Source organism: Dipodomys spectabilis, unplaced genomic scaffold (assembly GCF_019054845.1).
Source record: "Dipodomys spectabilis isolate Male_0828 unplaced genomic scaffold, ASM1905484v1 ptg000075l, whole genome shotgun sequence".
In the NCBI taxonomy this organism is placed as follows: domain Eukaryota; kingdom Metazoa; phylum Chordata; class Mammalia; order Rodentia; family Heteromyidae; genus Dipodomys; species Dipodomys spectabilis.
The window spans coordinates 2926764-2942513 of record NW_024870752.1 but is presented as its reverse complement, the minus strand read 5'-3'; positions in this window follow the sequence as shown (position 1 = coordinate 2942513).

The following is a 15750-nucleotide window of genomic DNA, read 5'->3' as shown; positions in this document are numbered from 1 at the left end:
TACCAACAAAGCTCGGAGGAGCGGCTAGCTCCAGCTCAGGCCTTGGAATAAAACGAGTCATTTAGCAGGTCACAAGAACTTAACGGCGAAGTGACCTCACAGACTCAGTTCCATCCAAGGAAAAGTCACCCAGCTCAGGCGCCAGCCATTGGAGTGGCTCTCCTCACCTGGTAACCAGAGTCAGAGGCTGCCCCTCCCTCTAGCAGCCACCACAATCAATTGAAAAACAGAAACCCTGAGAATGGCTCCAGGCTGGGTGCTGTGAGTTTTTTTTCACAAAATAGCCCCAGGGAAAAGCTACTGTTTGTTGAAAGGCCTCAACTCTACCCAGAACCTAGCCTCATCACTGCATCCCCCTCTTTTGTGATTCTCAAAGCAGATCACCCTCCCAGTAAACTAACCTGGGAGGGGGATCTCAAAATCTTGGGTAAAGCAGAGCATTTTTTCTGCCTGTTCCAACAAACTGACTTAAGAAACCAATCAAGCCATAGGACCTCAAGCTGACCAGAGACTCCAACCAGACTCTGGTTACAGACAAAAGGGAGATACAGGACTCTTCCCATCCCTCCCAAAAAAAAAAAAAATCAAAGAACTTTTTTTTTCTTCTTCTTCTTCTTATCATTTTTTGTTTTGTTTTTTTATTCGTTTTTTGTTACCTTATATATATAAAATTTTTTTTTCCTTTTCTAAAACTTTTATTAATCTTTAATTTTTGCCTCTTCTGAAAAAATAATTGTTTTCCAGTAACTTTTTTTTTCTCCTCTTATAATTTTTATTTTAGGAATACGTGAATGTGTGTTTTCCTTTCTTTTCTTGTCTTCTTTCTCTTTTTCTTTCATTCTTAATTATCTTTTTGTTTTTTGTCTAGCTCTACTGAACTTCTGATCTTTTCTTCTCACTTTCCTATCCTTTCCACCTTCTCCTCTTTTGTTCTTCTTTATGTGACTTAACTCTTGTCCTGCACATCCTCAGATAAACCCGTAGTTAACTAGTAGACCCTATCCCCTATTGTGTACACACTTAATCCACAAACTTATTACTCAATTCAAAACCTCTGAGACTTAAATTCATTAATAGCAGTACTACCTCTTTATACCTATATAATATTTTAAGCATTTTTTTAAAGTTTTTCACATCTCCTCTATGTCCCTCCCTTTCTCTCAACATATTCACATTCCTCTCTAAATAGATGGTCTTTTAAACTCTATAATAACATTAATTTTTACGTTTCTATTTTTTTTTTTGGTCTCTTTTCATTCCCCTTTCCCTTTCTTCTTTTTCTCTCTCTCTCTACTTGCATCCTACCCAACCTATTTCCTGCATTGTGATTAGGACATAGTTAACTCTCCCTGTGCCTCCCCACACCAATCTATTCCTATTTTTTAACCACATCTCTCCCTAAGCCTAATAATTTCTGGTTTTCCAAATTCTTCTCTGCGGTTCGAAGTCCTTTAACATATAGTTGTTTGATGTCGAATAGATGTATCTGTTGAACTAGATTGTATCTGTAGACTATTGACTGTACAAATGCAAACTTTGGTTGATGGTTGCCTTAAGATAGTGTTCTAGCACAAAACTAGTGCTATCTTCATCTCAAATGGGCAGAGTAAGCAGGAAAAACAAAAGAAAAATGGCAAATTCAGGTATCTCAATTCCCAATCTTGATAATCAGGGGTTAGAACAGATAATGAATAATACAGAGAAGAGTTCCCAAATAGCTCTACAAACACTGCTGGCAAACATGATAAATGAGAAGTTTGACAACTTACAAAGGACTCTGTATGAGCATGATAGGGAGAGAGAGGAGGCATCCCAGAAGTTTATATAGGAATATCATAAGCGTAAGGAAGCTACTCAAAAACTGATACAGGATTTGCATGAACAACTTGAGAATACTCAAAGAGAAAGGGAGGAATGGCGTGAGCAGGCTGAGAACACTCAAAGAGATCTGCAGCAATCCCACAAACGGGAGGAAGCTAATCAAAGAGTAATACAGGAATTGAGAGATCAGGTAGAGAACACACAAAGATCTCTAAAGGCATTCATGGAATCCATGAACAAAGAGCTGAATGAAGTCAGGGAGACCACAAAGGGAATGCTGAATGGAACCCACCAGAAGGAATGGGAGCCCAAAGAAACCATAACCAATCAACTAAGTGATTTGAGAACAAACACTGAACACCAAATTAAGGAAGTAAAGAAATTCATACAAGACCTAAAACAGAGTTTCAACAAAGAACTTGAAGCCATCAATGCTGACCAACTAGAAGGAAAAGAGATAAAAAACAAAGTAGAGAGTCTTGACAGCAGGTTAGACCATGCAGAAGATCGAATCTCAGAGATTGAAGACAGCCTAGATATTATAGAGAAAGAACATGCAACCATCCAAGACACGTCCAAGAAATATGATAGATCTATCCAACACCTGGAAGACACCATCAGAAGGCCTAATCTAAGGATAATGGGTGTAGAGGAGCAGCTAGAAACAGAAGTTAATGGTCTAGGAAATTTGTTTAACAGGATCCTAGCAGAGAACTTCCCAAACATGCAAAAAGATAGGCCTGTCCAGATACAAGAAGCCTTTAGAACCCCAAATAGACCAGACCAGAATAGGACATCCCACTGCCACATTATAATCCACACAGGATCAACTCAGAACAATGAAAAGATCCTTAAAGCTGTCAAGGAGAAAAGGGTAATCACCTATAAAGGGAAACCAATTAGAATCACCTCAGATTTCTCAGCAGAGACAATCGAAGCAAGAAGAGCCTGGAATGATGTATGCCATGCCCTAAAAACAAACAACTATCAACCAAGAATACTGTACCCAGCTAAACTCTCCTTCATAACTGAAGGCCAAATAAAAACCTTCCATAGCAAAGAAAAATTGAAACAATACATCTCCACCAAACCAGCCCTAAAAAGATTCTTAAAGATGTCCTACACATAGAAAACCAACAAAACCGCAATAAAGGCCAAGAAACTGCACCCAAACTGAGAATCCAAGAACCAGAGGAAGAACCCAGTTTTCGCAGCCCCCAAGAAGGTAGATAACATGGCAGGAACTCCCAAATACCTCTCAGTCCTATCTCTTAATGTAATGGACTTAACTCTCCAATTAAGCGACATAGACTGTCTAGTTGGATTAAAAACAAGACCCTTCTATCTGCTGACTTCAGGAGTCACATCTTGCCCGTAAAAACAAACACATTTTCAATGTTAAAGGCTGGAACAAAATCTACCAAGCAAACGACCCCCATAAACAGGCGGGAGTTGCAATCTTAATATCAGATAAAATAGACTTCAAATTAAAATTCGTGAGAAGAGATAAAGAAGGTCGCTACATACTAATTAAAGGATCACTCCTTCAGGAGGATATTACAATTCTAAATATCTATTCACCAAACAATGGAGCACCCAAATTTATCAAAGAAACACTACTTTCCCTCAAATCCCATATAGATCCAAAGACATTAATTGTTGGGGATTTTAACACACCACTCTTCCCAATAGATAGATCAACTTGGCAAAAACTCAACAGAGAAACCGCATATCTAAACAGCTGCATAGATCAACTAGACTTAACAGACATCTACCGAACATTTCACCCAGCAGCATCAGAATACACGTTTTTCTCAGCAGCACATTGAACGTTTTCTAAAATAGACCACATTTTAGGCCACAAAGCAAATTTGTCTAAATTCAGAAACATTGATGTTATACCTTGCATTCTCTCTGTACACAAGGGAATAAAATTAGAACTCAAAACCAAAAGCCACCAAAGAAAGTCCGGTATCACATGGAGGCTGAACAACACACTGCTGAATCATGAGTGGGTCATTGAAGAGAGTAGAAAGGAAATTCAAATGTTCATGCTATTCAACAAAAATGAACACACAAAATACCAGCTCTTCTGGGACACAGCAAAGGCAGTACTCAGAGGCAAGTTTATAGCTCTGAGCTCCTACATCAACAAATTGGAGAGATCTGAAACTAACAATTTAATGACACATCTAAACCTCCTTGAAAAAGAGCAGCAATATAAACTCCAATCCAGTAGACAGAAAGAAATAATCAAAATTAAATCAGAATTAAATGAATTAGAATCCAAAAAAACTATAGAAAGAATCAACAAAACAAAGAGTTGGTTCTTCGAAAAACTTAACAAAATTGACAGACCCTTAGCAAATCTTTTCAGAAAAAGAAGAGAACACACCCAAATTAATAAACTCAGAGATGAGAATGGAAACATCACCACGAAACAACCAAGATACAGAACATTATAAGGGAATACTTCTCAAAACTTTATGCTAATAAGTTTGAGAACTTGACAGAAATGGACCTCTTCCTAGCAAATATTGACATGCCAAAACTAAACCAAGATGAGGTAAACGATCTTAACAGGCCCATATCAAGCATTGAAATAGAAACAGCAATAAGAGACCTCCCAGCTAAGAAAAGTCCAGGACCAGATGGTTTTACAGCGGAATTTTACAAGGCCTTCAAAGCAGAGCTCACACCAATTCTCCTCCAACTCTTCAATGAAATTGAAAGAGAAAGCTCACTACTGAACACATTCTATGAAGCCATCATAAACCTCATCCCAAAACCAGGCAGGGACTCATCAAAGAAAGAGAACTATAGACCCATTTCTTTGATGAACATTGATGCAAAACTTCTCAACAAAATTTTGGCCAACCGACTTCAACAATTCATCCAAAAAATCATACACCACGATCAAACAGGATTCATTTCAGGGATGCAAAGCTGGTTCAATATACGCAAATCAATTAATATTATTCATCACATCAACAGGAGCAAGAATAAGAACCACATGGTTATCTCAATAGATGCAGAAAAAGTATTCGACAAGATCCAACACCCCTTTATGATGAAGGTTTTGGAAGAATTAGGAATCCATGGAACATTCCTCAATACAATAAAGGCTGTATATGACAAACCTACAGCCAGCATTATACTCAATGGTGAAAAACTAAAGCCATTTCCTCTTAACTCAGGAACAAGACAAGGATGCCCACTCTCTCCACTTCTCTTCAATCTAGTATTAGAATGCCTAGCTACAGCAATAAGACAAGATGCAGACATAAAGGGGATCCAAATAGGGAAAGAAGAAATAAAATTCTCCCTCTTTGCAGATGACATGATCTTATATTTAAAGAATCCCATAGACTCCACTCCCAAACTACTCAAGCTGATTCAAAACTTTGGCAAAGTAACAGGTTATAAAATTAACCCCCCAAAATCAATGGCTTTTCTGTATGCCAACAATGAGAAATGTGTGGCTAAAATTAGAAAAGCAACTTCATTTGTAATAGCCCCACAAATAATAAAATACCTAGGAATTAACTTAACTAAAGAAGTGAAGGACCTCTATGATGAAAAATTTAAAATCTTGAAAAAGGAAATCAACACAGAACTTAAAAAATGGCAAAACCTCCCATGCTCCTGGATTGGAAAGATTAACAACGTGAAAAGGGCAATACTTCCCAAGGCTATCTACAAATTCACCGCAATACCTATCAAATTTCCAACTGCATTCTTCAAGGAAATAGAAGAGGCAATCCAAAAATTCATATGGAACAATAAAAGACCCCGAATAGCAAAAACGCTCCTCAACGGAAAGAACACTGCTGGAGGAATATCAGTACCAAATTTCAAACTCTACTATAAAGCCATAGTAATCAAAACAGCTTGGTATTGGCATAAGAACAGACCTCAGGACCAATGGAATAGAATTGAAAACCCAGAAATGAACCTACAGACCTATAGCCATCTAATCTTCGATAAGGGAGCTAAAACAATAGAATGGAAGACAGACAGCCTCTTCAGTAAATGGTGCTGGCAAAACTGGTTAACTACATGTAGAAAACTAAAGCTAGATCCTTATATATCACCCTGCACCAGAATCAATTCCAAATGGATCAAAGACCTTGAACTCAAAGCAGACACTCTGAAAACATTACAGGATGGAATAGGAGAAACCCTTGGTCTCCTTGGCTCAGGCCGAAATTTTCTGAAAAGAGACCCGGAAACACAACAAATCAAAGAAAGCTTGGACAAATGGGATTGCATAAGGTTACAGAGCTTCTGCATGGCAAATGACATAGCTAGCAAGATCAATAGAAAGCCCACGGATTGGGAGAAGATCTTTACTAGCCATACAACAGACAAGGGTCTCATATCTAAAATATACTTGGAACTCAAAAAATTAAACCCCCCAACTACAAATCCTCAAAGAAACAACTGCCCAATAAGTAAGTGGGCGAAAGACTTAAAGAGAAGCTTCTCTGAAGAAGAAAGAAGGATGGCCAATAGACACATGAAGAAATGTTCAACATCCCTAGCCATAAAAGAAATGCAAATCAAAACAACATTGAGATATCACCTCACTCCAGTTAGAACAGCAAAAATCAAGAACTCTAACAACAACAGATGCTGGAGGGGATGTGGACAGAAAGGAACCTTACTTCATTGTTGGTGGGAATGTTAACTTGTTCAACCACTTTGGAAAGCAGTATGGAGGTTCCTCAAAAGACTTCACATAGAACTCCCCTATCACCCAGCAATCCCACTTTTGGGCATTTACCCTAATGTTTACAAAAAAGACCACACTAAAGCTACCAGCACAACTATGTTTATTGCAGCATTATTTACCATAGCTAAGATATGGAACCAACCCAGATGCCCCTCAGTAGATGAATGGATCAAGAAAATGTGGTATATATACACAATGGAATTCTATGCCTCCATCAGAAAGAATGACATTTCCCCAGTTGTTAGGAAATGGAAAGGCTTGGAAAAAATTACATTAAGTGAAGTAAGCCAGGCCCAAAGAAACATAGGTCCCATGGTTTCCCTTATTTGCAATATCTAGTATAGGTATGAGCCAAGCGGAAAAAGTCAGATAATGTGATGTTAGGAAAACGAACCCTCAAATATGTATTTTAATGTTTTTGTTTCTTTCATGCATGTGTTTCTAAAGCATTTATAAGATTATTTCTTTGTTGCTTTGTATGTCCCTCCCCCACAGTGTAACCCCCTGCTTTCACTATATTTGATGTCAGTATAACATGTAGAGGAGACGGGGACAAACAAGTCATTTAAGGATTCAGGTGGACCTGTTGCAACAATGAGAAGTACAAAATGTCATGTCAAAACCAGCTTTACAATGTCGGTGTGGGGGGGGAGTGGGGGTATGATTGGGTGGGGGGGAGGGGGGTTGCTGGGAAGGGAGGTGAAGGGTAAACAAAGGAGAAGGCTGCAATGCTTGGTAAGAAATGTATGCATTATCCTGCCCATGTAATTGTAACCCCTCTGTACAGTATGTTCTCAAATAAAATAAAATAAAATTTAAAAAAATAAAATAAAATAAAATAAAAAGCCATAAAAATGAATTTATCACAGTAAAAAACACAGCAAATTAAGGAAATTTTCCAAACGCATAACAACATAAATAAAGGTTATGTTATTTCAAGAATACTAACGTGAGACATGAAGCTGTTCCTAATATAAAAGGCTTGCCCTCTTGGTTCAAATTTTGATTTCTAGTGTGTGGGATCCTTCATGTTCTAACTCCCATATAAATGAGTTGTATAACCTCTGTCATTCCTAGTAGTTATCTTGCCCTCCTCAAGTTATATTTGAATATATTCCTTTGTAAATGCTCTTATTGGATTTTTTCCTTCTACAACTTCTAATACATTTTTCCAATTAATTCTAACTTATTCTTTGTTTTTTTATCCAAATTATATTTTATTAGAAGAGAACCAAAAGTGGAAAGCTAGAAGAAGAAGGAGAGAACATAGTTAAGGGGTTAAGTTTCACAAGCCAGGCTTTGTTGTACATCTTTTTTTTTTTTAATTTAATTTTATTTTATTTGTGAACATACTGTACAAAGGGGTTACAATTACATGGGCAGGATAATGCGTACATTTCTTACCAAGCATTGCAGCCTCCTCCTTTGGTTTACCCTTCACAACCCTTCCCAGCCTCCCCCCTCCCCCCCATCCCAATCCTTCTCCTTCCCCCCCTTCCCCCCTCCCCCCTTGCACCCTCAGAAGAGCTATTACAGCATTCCCTTAGCATACTCTGTTTATCTTTCGTCAGTGTTTGGCTAAAATGAGAACAGAGGAGTAGTTTCCAGAGGTGATAGAGAGTTGAGGCAGAAAAAAGAAAGAAAGAAATTGCACAATGAAAAAAAATAAAGTTTCATCTAAGGAATAAATCCTGGTGTTATTCTGTATACAATTGGCTTTATTTAATAAAGTTTGTATATTTCAGTTAGCCAAAGAGTTTTAAATGTTCGCAACTACAAAGAAATAATAAATATTGGTGAAGCAAATCTTATGATTTGTCTCTTTTGATAATTTTATAATGTATTGAAACATCACATTATGTACCATAAATGGATACATTTGTATTGGTGGAATATAAAAGAAACTAGCCAGGTTCAGGTGCCTTTGTACTTAATCTTTCCCACGTATTAGGAGTCTCATATCGAAAGGGTCACAAAGTGAAGCCAGTCCAAGGAAAAGTCCTAACACTCTACTTCCAATTAACCATCAAAAACAGGGTTGGAAGTTGTTAATAAAGGACTTTTTTGGTACTATACCCTTGTTTTGCCCGCTCTCTAGCTATGAATAGGTTAGTAATCCAATTACATTGGTTTATATGATCAGTCCTATGACCATGGCCACTGAATTTGTTGAGAAGGTAATACAGCTGCAACCTTCATATTTTATACACTGATGGCAGAGATCGTATGTCTGAGACCACATCAAGGAAACTATTGTGTATCTCTTTCTGATATGCTGTTCAAAAATTTTTAAGTACACTTTAATGGTTACACCTATTCTCTTGGTTTACATTTAATGAAGTTTGTTCAGCATTCTGAGTTTAAATTTGTAAATTCATGTGAAATGACTATAAAAATTTTGCAAGTTGGTACTAAATTACCTGTTGTCAATACTGTAATGGCAATTGATGAACAGAACCTGTTTTATAATATATGTGAGGGGGTTTTGGCTTGAAATATTGATTGTTATAATTGGCTAGGTTAGAAAGTTTCTTATGAAAGAAATTGTCTCTTTGATCTACAAGTTTAAAATCAGTTATTTTATCCTAACTGACAATTTCATCTTCTCATTAAATCTTCACCCCGTATACAGAGCTGTCATACATCTCTAATGTGTAATATTACTCAAAGAAATCTCTTGAACTTAGTTTACTTCTTTTTACCATGTTCACATTCAATCTCCCTCAGTATACTTTGTTATAACAACATATGAGTTTTGTTTAATGTATAACCGAATTGCTCACACTTTCAGAGTTCTGAAACTAATTTACAATATAGGAGCTCTTTGCTGAATAATTTCTTTGAAATATTGAATCATCCCACGATATTAGATGAGAAGTACGTGTTAGTTGGTTCCCCTTACTGGTGGATAGGAAATTATTTGGTAAATGTCTTGCATGTAAATTTTTATATGTAAAATGCTTTCAACCTCCCCCCTCCCTGTCTAACCCATTTTTTTAAATCTCATGAGGCTTGAACTCTGGATCTGAGCACTGTCCCTGACTCTTTTTGCTTTTAAGGTTACTGTTCTACCACTTGAGTCACAACTCCACTTCTGCTTTTCTGGTGAGTACTTGGACACAAGAGTGTCTAAGAAAGTCTAACAAACTTCCTTGTCCAGGCTGGCTTCGAACTGTGATCCTTAGATCTCATCGTCTTTAGTAGCTAGGATTACAGGTGTGAGCTACCAGCATGTGGCTGACTAAACCATTTTAACTTGTGTGGTGATGACTAATCTTTGTGAATCAGCTAAGAAAAACAACATGTTATTGATTTAACTTTTTGGCAAGGATTATTTCAAATTCATTATGATCTAATGATAAACTATGTATAAATAATGTAACAATGGGAACACATGACTATAATTTCTGGCTTTGGTCAATACATTGTTTTCAGCGGCAAAATGTATTTTAGAAATGTGACTCAGTTTCAACATAAGAGTACCTGACAGCAAAGAACAATTCTCTATTTGAGAGAAGTGTTTCTGATTACATATAGAGTGATTCAAGAATTTTGGTTTTGAAGATAAAGAAATGAGTCAAGAAATTCACATTTCTTCTAGATAAAATTCTTTTGTCAGTGGAAATATATTTGTCAGGAGTGTAATTCTATATAAGTAAAGGAAGAATATGAGAGTAGGAATTTATGAAGGTACAGTAGCATATTTTATTGTTTTTATTCTTACTTTGTCTAATATATAATAATTTCAAACATAAAATTATTAAGATGCTTGACTTAAAGGGAGAAATTTGTAGACATTATATTATAATGTGCTTATATTACCTAGAAAGCACTACAGCATAATTATATTTAACTAAATATAAGATTAATCAAGACTATTGATTGGACACTCAAGTAATAATGGATGTTTTAGACAATATAATAGATATAATAAAAGAGAAGGTAGAATGAAGAATAGAAATTCCCAATTAATACAGAGAAGACAATGAGTAGAAAACATAGACAATATCTTAAAAACACAGGAGTATAAAAATATTCATTCATTCATGTTAGTAACCATTTAAGTAAGGGTAGAATAAAACTATACCAACAGAAAGATAGAGGTTGTCAGAAAGAATTGTGAAAAAAAATCCAGCCGTGTTTTTTACAATATACCAATACTAAAGAAACAGCTAGTTGGAATGGAAAAAGATTCAGAATTATACACTTTATCTTTGGTAGTGAAAAGAAAGCAAGCATAAATACATGCATACACTCAGCCCGATAGATAGATGATACATAGATAGATAGATAGATAGATGGATAGATAGATAGATAGATAGATAGGCAGGCAGACAGACAGGTAGATAGATAGATAGATAGATAGATAGATAGATAGATAGATAGATAGATAGATAGATAGATAGATAGATAGATAGATAGATAGATAGATAGATAGATAGATAGATAGATAGATAGATAGATAGACAGATAGATAGATAGATAGATAGATAGATAGATAGATAGATAGATGGATAGACAGACAGACAGACAGATAGATAGTTTAGGAAATGCTGAATTTGGAGCCGTACCAATTATATAAGACAAAGACACAGTACATTTATATAAATACATAAAATCTCAAAAATTGTATATCATGAATTGATATGAACTAACAAGAGCAACTAAATAATGCCCAATGATGGATAGAATTGGGAAGAAAAACAGACAAGTCTACCGTTTCAGTTAGGAGCTACTATATTCTTTTTTATTTATATAATTGACAAATCTAGCAGTCAGGAAATCCATAAAGATACAGGAAATCCATAAAAAATAGTTAACCTAACAGCACTGTCAATAAACTTGATCTACCTGATATATAATTAATATTATAACAAAGAGCTAAGAGAATATACATTCTTCTGGAGGTCACATGGCACATTTACCACATTAGACCAGATTCTCTCATAAATCTAAATAACAAAGAATACAGACAATATAACATACTTTTCAGTTGACATGATATTAAACTAAGCTAATATAAGAAAGACTAAAATATCATTGAATGCTCAAAACATTTCATGAACATCAATATAAAATTATTCAGACTTGAAATATGTAATTAACAGCATCCTGAGAATGAAATTATAACCCAAAATGAATGTTTCTAAAATCAGTAATTATTAAATGAAGAAACATATTATTAAATGAAGAAAAACACCTTAAGTCTAAAGCAAGCAAACAAAGAAACATCTGAGCAAAGGAATTCAATGAAACTTGAATAGGAAATATACTCATTACCTTGCCCATGTAATTGTAACCCCTCTGTACAGTATTTTCACAATAAAAGTAAAAATAAAAATAGAAGAACAATTACATGTGCCTATAACACATAACATATGCTGTATATATATATATGCATATGCTATATGCATATAAAACTATGTTATTTGGATATTTTATTAAGTAATAAAATACTATATTTTATGTTAAAAAAGAATTTATATTGAGAAAATTGATTTAATGAAAATTGTTTTTCTTAAAAGGTCAAGATAGTTAATGGCATTCTGTACAGGAAAAACAAAAATAAAGTTAACAATATCAATTTCATGTAATCCCATTTGTCCAACCTTTCTTTGATTGGTCACTGAATGGATAATGAAAAATTATTATATAAAAAGTTCTGCCAACAAATTTTTAATCTAGATGAATTGTACCAGTTAGCATTTTGTGAACTAAGTAATTTAAGGAAAATAAAGAAGATTATGATGAGAAAATGAAGTTCAAGAAAATATCTTGGTTTTAAAACTTAAATGGCCCATATGTTTATTAGGCCAGGATAGTAGTCAACACACTATTTTTCAAAAGCTGGGATTTGAATGGATTTATGGATTATTGTCTGGGATAGCCATGAATGGCTAGTAAAACTAGAGTTAGTAAAAGTTCTGGAGAGATCATAAAAATTCCAAGTTAATGAATAAAAACTATATATCAGAAAATAAACATGTTATAAAAACAAACCTGATTAGAGCTAAGAAGAGACACCAGAAACTCGATTACTAGCAATACCTTTAGTCAGCTGATGGCACTACTGCCTGTAGTGTTGCTTTATTGCCTTACATAATCTAGGATGATATGGAAAAAATATGAAACAAATTCCCTCTTAGAGATCTAAGAGAACTACTATTGTAGGGTTTTTTGTTTTGTTTTGTTTTGTTTTTTAGTCATGCGTCTTGAACTCTGAGCCTGGATACTATCCTTACACTCTTCAGCTCAAGGCAAGCACTCTACCACTTGAGCAACAGCACCACTTCTGGTTTTCTGGTAGTTAATTGGAGATAAGATTCTCATAGATTGTCCTACCTGAGCAGTCTTTGTACCATGATCCTCAGATCTCAGCCTCCTGAGTAACTAGGATTACAGGTGTGAGCCACCAGTACCCAGCTATTGTAGTGTATATTGAATGGGTTAAAAAACTGTAAAACTTTCACACAGGATGGTTAATAAGAAAATGTTCCCATTCACTCTAATATCACTTTACGTTTAAAAGTAGACAATCTGTTATGAGAAAGAAGATTGATAAGTACAAAAAAAGATAACAAGCTAATAATTGAATCAGTAATAAAGAAATAGGCAGATTCAGACATAGTGAGTCTAACCACTTAAAAGAGTTATTTGACACCAGTACTGAAGGCACACTCCTGTAATTCTAACTATTCAGGAGGCTGAGATTTGAAGATTGCAATTGGAAGCCAGCCAAGGCAGGAAAAAACATGAGATTCTTATCTCCAATTAAGCATCAAAAAAGTCAGACTTGGAACTGTGGCTCAAGTAGTAGATCTCTAGCCCTGAACAGAATAACTCAGGGAGATTTCCCAGGCCCTGAATTTAAGTCCCAGGACTGGCACACACACACACACACACACACACACACACACACACACACACACACACACACACACACACACACACACACACACACACACCATTCCCATAAGATGTTTGTCTACCTCTGTAGTGACAGGTAACAAAATGTATTCCTTGCAAAGTTAGGGATAAACAAGAAATTTATGTGTAAATTACTGTGATTTTAATGTAATTTTTCAACCTAATAATAACACAAAAAATGTTTGACGAATAATTAACAAAATATTTAAGTGGTTTTTCCAGATTGGCATGATAGTGAGACTTCAAAACATCCCTTGCAGATCTGAAATAAAATCATATTGCTATTAGTTATAATATTGAATCTTTTGTCAATGCTTTTAAAAAATATGAGCTAATAGGGTTGTATAACATAGTACTGTTAACTCCTGAATACTAATTTTTCTTTCCAAGCCAAGGAAAACAAAACTTTACAATATGCTGGATCACAAAGTAAATATCAACAACAAAATATTGAAAATTTGAAGAGCAAGTGCTTTGAACATATTGTATTGAAGAGTCACAGCATCCTCCTTGTGCTGGAAATTAAAAAGCATACTTCTAAATAAACTTTAGACTAATCTAGACATAGAAAACAAATAAAGAATATCAATCAAAGGCAAAATACTTAAGAACAAATAAATGAAATTATAAAAAGATGTAGATATGTATTCCAAAAGCAAGCCATGAGAAATCTTTTTTTTTTTTAATATATAAATACTACAAGTCTTTCCATTTCCTAACAAATGGGGCAATGCTATTCTTTCTAATGGAGTCATAGAATTCTATTGTGTATATATATATATATATATACACATTTTCTTGATCCATTCATCTACTGAGGGGTATCTGGGTTGGTTCCATATCTTAGCTATTCTAAATAAACATAATTGTGCTGCAATAAACATAATTGTGCTGGTAGCTTTAGTATGGTCTTGTTTGTGATCATTCGTGTAAATGCCCAAAAGTGGGACTGCTGGGTCATAGAGGAGGTCTATGTGGAGTCTTTTGAGGAACCTCCATGCTGCTTTCCAAAGTGGATGAACAAGTTTACACTCCCACCAACAATGCAGTAAGGTTCCCTTCTGTCCACATCGCTTCCAGTATCTGTTGTTATTAGAATTCTTGATTATAGTCATCCTACCTGGGGTGTCTCCATCAGAAAGAATGACATTGCCTCATTTGTAGGAAATGGAAAGACTTGGAAAAAATTATATTAATGAAGTAAGTCAGGCCCAAAGAAACCTATGTCCCATGGTTTCCCTTATTTGCAATAACTAGTAGATGTTTGAGACAAGCAGAAACGGTCAGATAAGTTGATGTTAGACGAAATGAACCCCAAGATAAGGACTCAAATGTTTGTTCTTTCTTGCTATTGTTTCCAACATATTTGTAAGATGATTTCTTTGTTGCTTTGTATGTCTCTCCCTCACAGTATAACCTTTATTTTCACTGTATTTGATATTGGTATAATTTGGGGAGGGAAAGGGAAAAAACAAATTGTTTAAATAGGTGGACCCATTACTACAATATGTACAAGACGTTATGTCGAAAAAACGAACTTTCCAATTTTGGAGTGTGGTTCAGGAGGGTGGGGCGGGGAGAGGAATAGAAGGAAAAAAAAGAAAAAAATAACAAACTGTGAAAAAAATAAATACTTAGCAGGGCGCTGGTGGCTCACGCCTGTAATCCTAGCTACTCAGGAGGCTGAGATCTGAGGATCGCGGTTCAAAGCTAGCCCGGGCATGAAAGTCTGTGAGACTCTTATCTCCAATAAACCACTCGAAAACCGGAAGTGGTGCTGTGGCTCAAGTGGTAGAACACTTGCCTTGAGCTGAAGAGTGCATGGACAGCGCCCAGGCCCAGAGTTCAAGCCCCACGACCCACCCAAATAAATAAATAAATAAGCAAACACTAAAAATAAAAGTTATGACTTGATTGGCATAATAGAAAAACCTAATGAGTTCTTACACTAAAATGTAGTTCTCTCTGCCATTTTATACTAGCCTGAAAGATAACTTTATTTGCAAAGTTTGTCCTACAAATTATGTTACAAACTCTAAAACCATCTATGTTTTAAGGAGGATGGAGTAGATGCTTACTTGTAGAAACATAAATTGTTCAGCATTGAATAAATTATAAATGCATGAAAGTTCACACAAAACCTCCTGGAGTCACATCAACCAGAAGCAGAATCAATGACAGTTCAGAAGTTAAATAGATACTGATCACAAAGCCTAAATTTAAAAAGCAAAAACATGTAGCAAGTTATATTTGGAGTATTGATTTGT